The sequence below is a fragment of the Agelaius tricolor genome, unplaced genomic scaffold (genome assembly GCF_023055355.1).
Source record: "Agelaius tricolor isolate 1412-34295 unplaced genomic scaffold, bAgeTri1.0.p SCAF_2, whole genome shotgun sequence".
NCBI lineage: Eukaryota > Metazoa > Chordata > Aves > Passeriformes > Icteridae > Agelaius > Agelaius tricolor.
The window spans coordinates 8,340,526-8,352,023 of NW_027269262.1; the positions used below are offsets into that span (position 1 = coordinate 8,340,526).

The 11,498-nt window shown below is 40.9% G+C and overlaps 1 protein-coding gene across 1 annotated transcript in view; it reads left to right on the forward strand.

Annotated features, from left to right (window-relative positions):
• Positions 1-11,498, forward strand: part of NEDD9 (neural precursor cell expressed, developmentally down-regulated 9) — a 38,151-nt gene that overhangs the window by 19,481 nt on the left and 7,172 nt on the right. The gene's annotated exons all lie outside the window — the stretch shown is intronic.

The window sequence follows — 11,498 nt, forward strand, 5'->3', positions numbered from 1 at the left end:
ATTGATTCTGGCCAAACTGGTTGCTGAGAACAGAGCTGTACTGGCTCCCTCTATCAAATAAAAATAGCACCTTCTAGAACTCACTCTACCAATGACAGAGATAAGGAGCGTTCAAATTAGCCTTGGTTAGCCCCAGGCTTTTGCAGCTCTGCTGCAAGTTCAGTCACAAAACCCCAAAGTATGGAGAGCATTTGAGGAGTGTAAAGAGGTGGAAGCTGTGTCTTAGAATTTATTCCCTCTTTCTGTGCTCTCCTTTGGAACTTATTCTCTTTTGCTGCAGCCAGCAAAGAGAAAGAACCTTCAGACAAATCTGACATTCAAGAAACTGGATTTTATCCTTGTCACAGAATTCTACATGGTCTTGAGTGGTGCTTTTGCATCTCATCTGCAAAATATGTGGGTTAATTATGAGGGACTCGTTCTGTACAGATTGCTTTGAGAACATCTTTTGGGAAAGGTGCCAACAGAGCACAAAGATTCTTTTGCATCTGATTAATAATTAGTGATCAATCATTAGTTCACACCTAAGCTGTGAGGTAGGGAAAGCTACGCATGAAAAAAAAAGTCACTGCCATAATTTAAACACTCATTTTCTGGTTCAGTGTTTCCCCTAGCTGATCTGTTGTGCTGTCCCTGCCACCCTGCAAGTAGCATTGGCCAAAAAAATTAAGGGAATTATTTCCTTGTTGGAAAACAGCTTTCTGTAGGAACCAATAGCTGTCAGGAGAACTGTTGGTGAAGGAAACTCTGCACAAAACAGAATGAGGTTGATGTTTGTCCAGGGAAGAGACCGGACTGTGGGAGTTACCAGCCCTGAACTACAGCTCCCACAAGGCACAGACCAAATCAGGCAAATAGGGATTAATGCCAGCTTGGAACAAATCACCTTTTTTGTTTGTTGGTCTGTTTGGACTGGAACGCTGCAGTTCAGGAAACACTCAGATTTATCCACCTTTTAAAAGTGGATAGAGCGGAATAGGGAAGGAACTCATCTTCATCCCCCGCCTATTTCCAAGTATAAACATGTCCTTGACAAATCAAGGGTTTCACACTCCACCATCCTACTTTATCAAGAGGTCACTGCCTTCAGCAGGAGGTTTGGGTAAACCATGGCTATGGGAACAGACCTTGTTCCCTGGATTTTATTTATGTTAAGAGTCATGCTGGTTCAATGCATGAGAAAGTAGAAACACCATCCCACAAGCAGCACCACCCTGACAATTCTGGCACAGACTTCAGTAGCAGGACCCAGTTAGTCACATTATGACATTTTTCCTTCCAATTACACAAGTACTGTCCTAGCTGGGAAGAAACAAATGGCTCCTTATAATGTTAGTTCCAGAAATAAGCCTGCCTTTACATTATTGTCTTCTTTTCCTTGCCTATTTTCCCATTTATGAAATAAGAAGATAAAGACATTAAGCACAGTAAAGAGTTGTGTGACAGATTATTTTGTTATCAGAAAGAATGAGATCATATCTAGTGTTTTGCAGTTTGTTGGTAAAATGTATTTACATTCCAAGATAATGTCCTCATTTACCCTCAGGCCTGAAATACCACAGTTTCCTGTGATGGGGTTTCCATAAATGGCCCCAGTAGTGATCATATAGTCATTCTTCTCTTCTGCTTTCACATTACAAACTCTACTTTGGGGAATTGTATCCCTCATAACAAAATATTGCTTCTGTGTTAAAGTGCTGAACACACAGGAAGTTTGCTGAGTGCAGCAGCAATGGTAACACATGCCTCAACACTCAGAGCTTGCTTTCACAAAGTGTGCTCTAAAGGATGAAAATACCTCAAGTTAAATGCAAGCTCAGTGGTTAAAACAGCACACAGCTGTTTTCTTAGGCTCGGGAGTTTCCCTTGTAACTTTCCATGTGACGTTAATAGGAGAACAACCATTTTACTGATAAAAAGTCAGTGCAGTTAATCCCTCATCCACGAGGCAGAGTAAGCAGTAGTTAGTCACTGATGTGATTTGTAGAGAAGTATTTCAAGAAAAAGACTGCATTTTATTAGGCTGAGCAAATATATGAGCTCAACATTACTCCCTGTTCCTCCCTGAGCACAGGGCTCTTTTTCATCAGTTCTGTTTGGAGACCAGAGGCATGCATTTTTCCCCTGGAGTATCAGAAAAAAAGGCCAGTCCTGCAGTCTCATCCAATAACTGAGGGCTCCAGGGACACAAATCTGTCTCCCCAAGAGCAGGACCAAGCCTTTGCTAAAAATAGTAAAACAATAGTAATAGGAATAATAAAAGAAAAATGCAAGCTTATGGGCTCTTTCTTGGTGGTTAGAAATCTAACTGAGCATTTGGTTATGTCTGAAACAAAACACCAAATTCAGGTAATCTAAATTGCCCTCTAAGTACTAAAAACTAAGTACAGCAGCAGAGCATTTTAGAAAAAAACATTCCACATGAGTGGAAAACTGATTATTCAGAAAGTGAATCTCATCATAAGGAGGAAGTGTGGTTTCTGGAGACCGGAAATGGGTAGATGAAGACAGGTTGCTGGCCATCAGAAAATGCAGTTCTAGTGAAATCTAAAGTCTTGGCAGGCATTCTATGATTTTTTCAGATGTTTTGATTTGAAGGATGACTAATTAGCATCAGAATATCATCATTCCATATGTTTGCATGAAGCATTTCAGTTTTTCTTTTTTAAATAGCAGTGGCAGTATTGCATCTTTTTTTTTTTTCGCTAACATGAATCTAAATTAATCTTTCTCCCCAAACAGATTGTTAAAATGGGTGCAAAGTGAAATTAAGGTAGCTGAGTTCCTAGGAGACGGGAACCTTCCATAAGCCAGTCTATCCCTAATCCTTAAAAGACAGTAATATATTCCCATTGGGTCTTACCATCACAACTTTTAAATATACACAGACAGTCGTGACTGAGGTCTGGCAAAAAATACAATTAAGGATGGAGTTTATATCTGTTTAAAAGGTGTCTTTGCCTTCCATAAACTTGCCAAAGCAAGCTGTGCTAATCTAAACACCACTTACTAGAAGCACTTGTCTGTACAGCTGTCCTGAGATACCCATACAGAAATGGAGCCAATACAGCTTGTGAGCCAGAGAGCCCCTACAAATGAAATAAAATCAAATCAAGCTTCTTTCTCATGGAAGGTTTTATTTGCCTCTCTGTCTCAGAGCAGTGTAGTTCCCAACTTAAATGATTTAGGGGCACTTCCATTGTTTCTGCCCAAGTGTAACTCTTGAGAGCACACTTCTGGAATTGAAACTCTCTGGCAGTGCTTTGTCTCAACCATTTTTTTGCCCACTGGGAAATGCCGATTCACAAAAACTGAAATTGATGACAGGGAAGGATCTGTTCTGAGAAATGTCTTAAAGGAGGGGAAACAAGAAATCATGGAAATACCCTGTTACAACAATTCCCAAATGAAGCTTTCTCCCTAATCTAGAAATTCAATGTAGGAGGAAAGAAATAACAGAAAAAAGATGAAGCACCTCAAAAGAATTAAAATTATTTTTATGAACTGTACCAAACTGGTTTTTGATGTGAGCCTTTAGGATTTCATGTCATTCACAGCAAGACACAATCTGCCCTATCTTAACACCTGATCCTTTTTCTTTCTTTCCTCTCCTCTGCCAAACTTGCCCTAAACTTGGGCTTCTGTCTTTGAAAAGAGACAGTCATAGTATTACCAGCACAGAAAACAAGCTCTGGTTTGCAACTGGTTCTTCATGTGATGACCTTTTTAAAGCAGGGAGACTAGACAGACTGGGATGGCCAAAGCAAGATACTCTTTTTTTATCATGGACAAGAGACCCAAATGCTGAGGTGCAGAGTTTTGCCACATACTTTTCCTTTATCAAAACTGAAGCTCAGACTTAATCACAGTTTTCCAGAGAATGCTTTAGCAGACACACATCACACAATAATTGGGGGGGATTCTTTATCTGTAAGACCCATCCATAGACATTATTTCAGAGTTCATGACTGTGCTATCACCAGTCCTGTGACCCATCAGCTTTTTAGCTCTGTTGGCCAATGCATGCAAAAATGATGATGTCTCTGTCTGCCTAAATATGAGTAATTGTCATGGAGATGACATTACACTGGTAAAACTCTTATGAAGAATGTTGGACAACTATCCTTTTCACACTCCTCTTTAAAATGCCAATAATTTAATAGAAATTGTATGATTTGCTCATCTCTCTTGTTCTCTTCCTCTCCTCTCAAAAGCAGGACATTCTCAGAAGTGTTGGTTTGACTGTCTTTCATTACATTTTCTGAGCAAGAATGACTCTTACCAGAATCTTGGAAATACCCTTCCCAGTCAGCCTTGCAGTTCAAGGCCAGTCTGTCCCACTGAAGCAAGCAGAAATGTTGCTCATAACACAACTGGCAGCAAGCCCTAGAGCTGATGTGAGAGAGAACAGGATCATGTCACGAAAACATAATAAAATAAAGAAAAAAAAAATCCAGTCAAATCTTGCCAGTGACAAAGCTGTTGAGATTTTTTTCTTTTGTGTGTTTTGTACAGCTCATTTGGTAAGATCTGGAGATACAGACCTTTTTATCTGCATTTAGTTTGCAATCATGAACATCAGTGAGAAAAAATTCAACACTATCATCTAAAGCTACAGCTAATGCAAGTTCAGCACTATTCCACCACACTTCATAGAGCCCTGTCATTTTATTCTAATCAGAGCTTAGAACATTTGTGTAACTCCACAGATTTATTTTTTTAAAAAGTTGTTTGGAAAGACTATAAACCTGCACTTCAGATTTAGGAAAAAAGCAAAACTTAAAAATATTGTAATGACCCTGCTTTTCTATACTGATTAATGGAAGAAGTCCTACCAGAAGTTAAAAATTCAGAATTAGGCTATTTGCAAAGCAGTTGGTTATACCCTTTTCACCAGCAGTGAGGGTTTAAATCCAGGCCAGTTTGTGATGTCACATTTTTTATCTTAAATTTGTTTCACAACTTGTCCTCTATATCTTCAAGACTCACGAGCCAAAACTCGTGTAATTCTTGTTGAAATAATACAGCCTCAAAATTGTAACACCCATTTTCCTTACATGCTGTTGTGACAATACCACAGGGGTGTTTTTTAAGATTAGGCATCTACTGGTGAGGCACTTCATAGGCACGCTTAAAAGTTTCTGTTTAAATGCCTGAGCCTGAAGAGTTAAGCATTTTTAACACACCATGAATAAGTGACATCTGGACCTGCTTTAGGTTTTGAGAGCATTTACAGCAGAATCTTCACAGGTATAGGTCTTGGACAGCAAATGGAGATTGTGTAGGAGAAAATAAGCAGTTTTTTTAAAGATAAAAGCAGCATCAAGAAATAAACGAGCTCTGTACCCGGGCAGTATTTGTCATGTGTCCTTATCTTCACACATCTGAGTATTCTAAGAAATCTCAGTGGTGAACGCCCCCTCAGAAGCAGGCAGAGGTGTCACAACGCTCCTTGGTGCCGCGTTCCTTTTTGCCACGTGCTACAGCTGATAAGAGAAAATCAATACAGCCACTTCTGGCAATTTCCTCTTGCCTGGCAGAGACATTTGGGCCTTAGCACTAGAAACAACTCATAGTCCAATGCATCAGAAAAAATGCCTCTATAGACTTCCTCTCCTCCATCCTCTTCCAGCTTGTGAGACTTGATCAAAGCCTTCCAACAGCTCAGTCTTGGCAGAAAATACTACACCAGAACATTTTATAGTGGTCCAATGTTCATATATTATTTGGATTAAAATAAAGTGCTATGAGTTCATAATCTTAAGACCTGTAGCAACTTACAAACCCAAACACTGATAAGAGTATCCTTAGCACATGTGAAATTCCAGCCTTTACTCGTTGGCAGCAGGGAAATACACTGTCATTGTATACAGCAAATAAGTAAAAATATGATTGCTTGGTTTTTTCAGAGCAGGCAACAGAAAGTGATATGGTAGGTATTAGTGTCAGGAAATTTATTATCAGTCACTGGAAATCCTGATACAGCTTGCAGAATACATGAGTGGAAACATTGTGTGCTTTCTGTAAAAATGACAGTTTTAGCCAGCTAGCCAGGTTCTTTCAGATACCTAAATTACCTGTGTGCTTTTCAACCCAGCCTTCCTGCTGTTCAACTTAGCCACTGAAACCTCCCCAAGTGGAAAAAAATTGCAAAACAGTTAAAGAGACACACATGGCTTCCTAATTTCATGCAGCAGAACAGAAAGAAGGGCTAAGAAGTGGTTCACTGCCTGATCTGACATAATTCCATGGCCTCTGTCACTGCCTTGCAAAAGGCTAGGACTTCAAGAGAATAGGGAGTTCTTTTCCCCTTAATTCTCTCTAATATTTCCCTATATTCTCTTTGTCTGTTTTATGCTTGTTCCAAGCCTAAGAGAGCCCAGGTGCCTGTTACATACCCACTTAAGGGGCTCAGCAACAGAATTTCAACAATTAGAGCTTCATGTTAAATCTAAAGAAATAATTTACAGCAGTAAACAGACATGACTTTTTTTTTTTTTCATTTCCTTACACTTCGATTCATTTTTCCCACACCCAGGCTTTATGCCAGCCCCCTTTTGTGCACCACCACCTGGGCAGAACTCTTCCCAGGGTAAGCAGTGGATAGCAGCAGCTCATCAGCTGCTGAGCCCTGCCCAAGGGGTGAAGAGGAGAGCATCGTGGGGGGAAATATGTTTTAATGCAGTTTTTTGTCCCAATTTAAAATATATGCCACTTCTTTCCCACCTTCAAAAAGTGCTATTTATTTAAAGGTAGTCAGCAGGCATCAGTGGGCTCTTGGGGCTGAGACACCATACTGGGAAATACCAAGCTGCCCTTTTTCGCTCCCCTCAGCCTGTGATTTGGGTGGGTCAAGGTGTTGCAGAGATGCAGTGTACCTCTGATCAGTTATGTCACCTGTAAAACTCACTTGTTTCCCATCATTCTGCATATCAGGAACTGCAGTTCATGAGAACAGGCCAATTTTGCCCTTACGGTGCTTCTATAAGTTCAGAGTAATTTTGTTTGCTTCAGTAGGTTTATTTGCTCTTTGTCCTTGTGAAACAATGTAAACTACAGTGTTGTGTATCTGCTGTAGGCACGAGAATGAGAACGGTCTTCTTGTTGCCGTAGTTAGGAATGTTCTCTGTTGCAGCCTAACATGCCTTTTAATCCTGGAAGAAACAGAATGTTGTTTTTTCCCCCCGCTATATTTAGGAAAGCAGAATTTAATGAACCACAGGGCTGGATATTTTGTAAAGTACATGCACATTCAGCTCTTTTTTCTTGTTTAGGGACATGCCATTGGCATGGAAAAGGCCCAAGTAATTGCTTTTGGATGAGCATGGTCTTCAGAAAGAACAGAACAAACTTTCTGCTCAGTTGTCTTTGTTTTGCAGTACTGAAAGTTTGAAGGCTCATTACACGTTTCACCAGAGCCAAGGCTGGTCCCTGTTAGCTGCTCTGCACGGACTAAGTGGTTAACAATGTTTTGAGAATGTTGTTGGGCTAGATAGTTTGTGGGAACACCATCTGTTTCCTTTAACACGTAAACAAGGAAAATTGCTGGTTTGAAATGCAGGATTATTTTTTTATACTTGGGTGACCACAGGCATTCTTAAAAGAGAAGAGGTAAAAGGGAAAATAATCCTTATGAGGTATGAAGTGCAATGGCATTTGTTAGAAAATAAATTTGTGAGTGTCAGATGGGGCTGCTACCTCTGTTCTAGAAGTGGCTAATGTAGAACGTTTCCTTTGCAGTCACCTCCTTCCTTCTGAATCCATCTTCAAAAGTAAACTACCATCAAAAATAAAACCATAAAAAATTGTTCAACAATGCATTGGAAGGGCTGAGCATCCCATTCAGAAGCAGCAAGTTAATTTAATATATTTATGGGTAGATATCCAAATTCAAAAGTTACTTCTAAATATCCAAAATCAAAAGTTACAGAAGTTACTTCTGTTTCTTCCTCAGGCAGAAGAAGCAGCACAACCCCATGTCCTGATGACCCATGTGAGAAAGAACAAATGCCCCACATTTTTCCTTTGTCAAGTAATGGGGGCATTCTTTTAATTACTGTTACAAAATGTTTACTCAAGATAAGCTTTGGTGATGAGCTTCTTCTGTTCTGAATTGACCAGGAATAAGCAGTCCAGCTTAAGGAAAAGCATTGGAATGAAAGAGGGGTGGAGTTACAACAGGAAATATTCTTGTACTCAGTACAGACCAGATTATCATCTGCAGGAGACTTTGCTGTGAAATTGCTCATAACATGTTGTTACTGGATAATGATCCTCCACACAGGAAAATATACCCAAGTGACTGGGAGAAAAAAGCTGTCTTTCGTGTTATCAGCAAACCTTGGTTGTTGCTGGGTATCTTAAAATCATATTTTCTGCTTTTCATATGACTTTTTTGAAAGCCTAAAGAGGAGCAGACATAAAAGCATCTCATGCATTTTTATTTGGAAAATAAATGCCACCATAAGTGGAGTGCACTGCTAACCACAGCCCTGCAGACACCTCAGGTCCTCTGTCCACAGTTGCACTTGCAGGCAGACTTTACTCATGAATACGCAGAATCAAGCATTTTGCACTTTAACCTCTCACTTTCTTTGACAGCAGTTAGACACACCCAGAGCACATTTTTGTTTCAACCAAATTAAGGAGTGACACTGCTTGACCACTGCTTCAGGTCTGGGAAAGAGCAAAAGTGCCTAGATGATATAAAAAGTCCTGCAGTGCTGAGTGAAACTGGTTTCCTTTGTGTGGTCTACGTAGCTTTAGTGTAGCTTTTTAGGATTGTATCAGCACAGTAAATAAAACCAGCACCCTTGTAGTACTGTAAATATTTCATATGGCATCTGGTATGTCAGGATTTTTTGAAAAGTGGGAAAGGCCTCTAAAGATGGGCTACCAGAGTAATTGCAGCTGCATGAAATTCCTGTGTGCAGAGTGAAGGAGAATTTCTCAGTAAGTACTGGGCATGAGTAAGCTTCTCTTCCATGCATGTTCCAGGCTCCATGGTGCAAAGATATCATCTGTTTTGTGACCAGGGATTCTTGTTACAAAAGCAAAATACCATGTTTAGCTATGAGAAGAACAAGTGGTTTTACTTCTGTGTGCTTAGGGACATGGCTTGGTGGTGGTCTTGGCAGTGCTAGGTTTATGGTTGGACCACTGATCCTAAAGGTCTTTTCCAGCCTTCTGTGATTCTATGCCTTATTGCCTGTGCTGCTTGGATCAACTCCCTTTTTTATATTAGAGGCCTGTGACTTTGTTCATGGAGATCAATTCTTTGAGCAAGAAGAGTGGTGGTGTCTTCTATCACAGAATCACAGAATGAACTAGGTTGGAAAAGACCTATGAGATCTTCAAGTCCAACCTGTGACCTAACACCTCCTCATCAACTAAACCATGGCACTGAGTGCCACATCCAGTCTTTTTTTAAAAATGTCCAGGGACAGTGATTCCACCACCTCCTTGGGCAGACCAGTGCCCAGTCACTCTTTCAGTGAAGAATTTTTTTCTAGCATCTAATCTAAACTTCCCCTGGCACAGCTTAAGATTGTGTCCTCTTGTTCTGTCAGTCATTGCCTGGGAGAAGAGATCAGCCCCCAGCTGCCTACAACCACCTTTCAGGGAACTTTAGAGAGTGATAAGGTCTCCCCTGAGCCTCCTTTTATCCTGAAGCAGTTCAGTCATTCAGCTTCTGGTATGGAACAAAACTGAACAAGTGGGTATAAAACTTTCACACTGAGCAACCAATATCTGTCTTATTGGAGCCTGTCACATCCTGAGTCCTGCATTGTCCCTCTAGGCAGCAAGCAGCAGGTGAAGCAGAGCCAGACTGCAGCAGTGCACCGTTCCTCCTGCTTCCAGCGCTGCGTGGGGCCTCTGGCTGCCTGCCATGAATACCCTGTTGTTTCTTTTCTCTGGGATGGTCAAGCAGTTTCCCAGCATATTAGCAAGCAGCCTAATGCCACTGTGTTCACAGCAGCAGAAGAGCTGGTGGAGATGGGCTACCCAGGAAACAGCCATTTGTTTTTACTGTACATTGTCAGTGCTCCCAGAGGATCGCTTTAACACACTGAATGACTCATTGAAGCAACTCCATGGTTGTAATTTTGTAGCCCTTGGAAGGAACCTTTAAGTAAACATGACTTAAAACCAAATCCTTCTGTTCTTGACTTGGGTAGAAAGCATTTGGCAGTACACAGCTGGGGGGGGGAAAGGATGCAAAATGTATATGGCAAACTATTCTAGTCTGGTCACTAACCCTCACTGGCAGAAAAAGCATGAAGAGGTGATGTTGATACAAGTTAGAATTTTCTCTGGCAAACAGAATAATCCCAGTACTACATGAGAGTGGCCTGGGAGGGATACTGTCTGGAGTGACCCATTATGGGAAGCTTCCAGTAACTTCAGAAAGAACTTCCTTTAAAGTTTTTGCCCATAGATAACTTTTTCAATGCAGTAGGTGACTCTTGTGGAACAAAAACAGCCTGTCATAAATGCAATATTTTTAGATTCTTTTTTTAAAAAACTCCTGTGTACGTAAGCCCTATTAGCCCCATGCCCAATTGAGCAGTTCTCTCATGCAGCACTCTGGAGACTCTATCACTTCCAGTTCCTGTCTTCTGATGGTAGTTCAAGGAAAAGCACTTGCAAAAGCCATAGTCTTCCCCTGCCTGCCAGGTGTGAGTGTTCCTCCTTCCCCCAAGGCCCACAGAGTCAGGGCAGGGGCTGGTGCTGCCTTGGGCTGCTCACTGAATCAGACCTGTCCTTGTGCTGGCAAGGCACCCACCCAAGGAGGAATCCAGTGGTTGTTTCATGGGACAGGGACAGAGACTGCACAGCCAAATCTGGGCAGCAAGTGAAAAGAAGGAAAGCCTGTGTTGTTAACATAGCAGAGAAGCGGTAGGAGGTTAACATGAGGGACTTCCCCTGCAGACCTCAGTCAAGACAAACTCACTGTGAAATCTGTCCAGGATGCAAGGATTCCTTACAGCAAACACTGCCACAGGATCCTTACTGAGTGTTTGGGTAGAAATGCTGTTGGTATGTCTCACATACATTTCTAAGGAGAGTTAGGTAGCTCTGGTGTAAAGTTTTCCCCAGCCGAGTACAAAGCCACATCTTATACAAGCCTATGTAATTTATCATGTTGTGCCTTTGAGTTACAGTATTTATATTTTTTTTCTTAGAGCTAAATAGCACCAGCAGAAGTTCAGATGTCAGCATTTCCACTATAAACCCAGTTCTCTTTTGGGGTTAGGTAACATTTATTTTATACCACACTGTACTGAAATTCTGTTGTGCAGATGCTGTCCAAGACTTAAGGCATTTATTTTTCACCAGATTTTATTTGTAGTTATTATGGTAGTTAATGGTTTACAAAATGTCAGAAAATGTAAATTCTAAGCTTTCTTGTTTTTCAGAGGCTGTTATTGCATTATATACTTCAAGAAGGGCTTGACATTTCCCATCTCTTAGCCACTAACATGAAAAAACCAAGC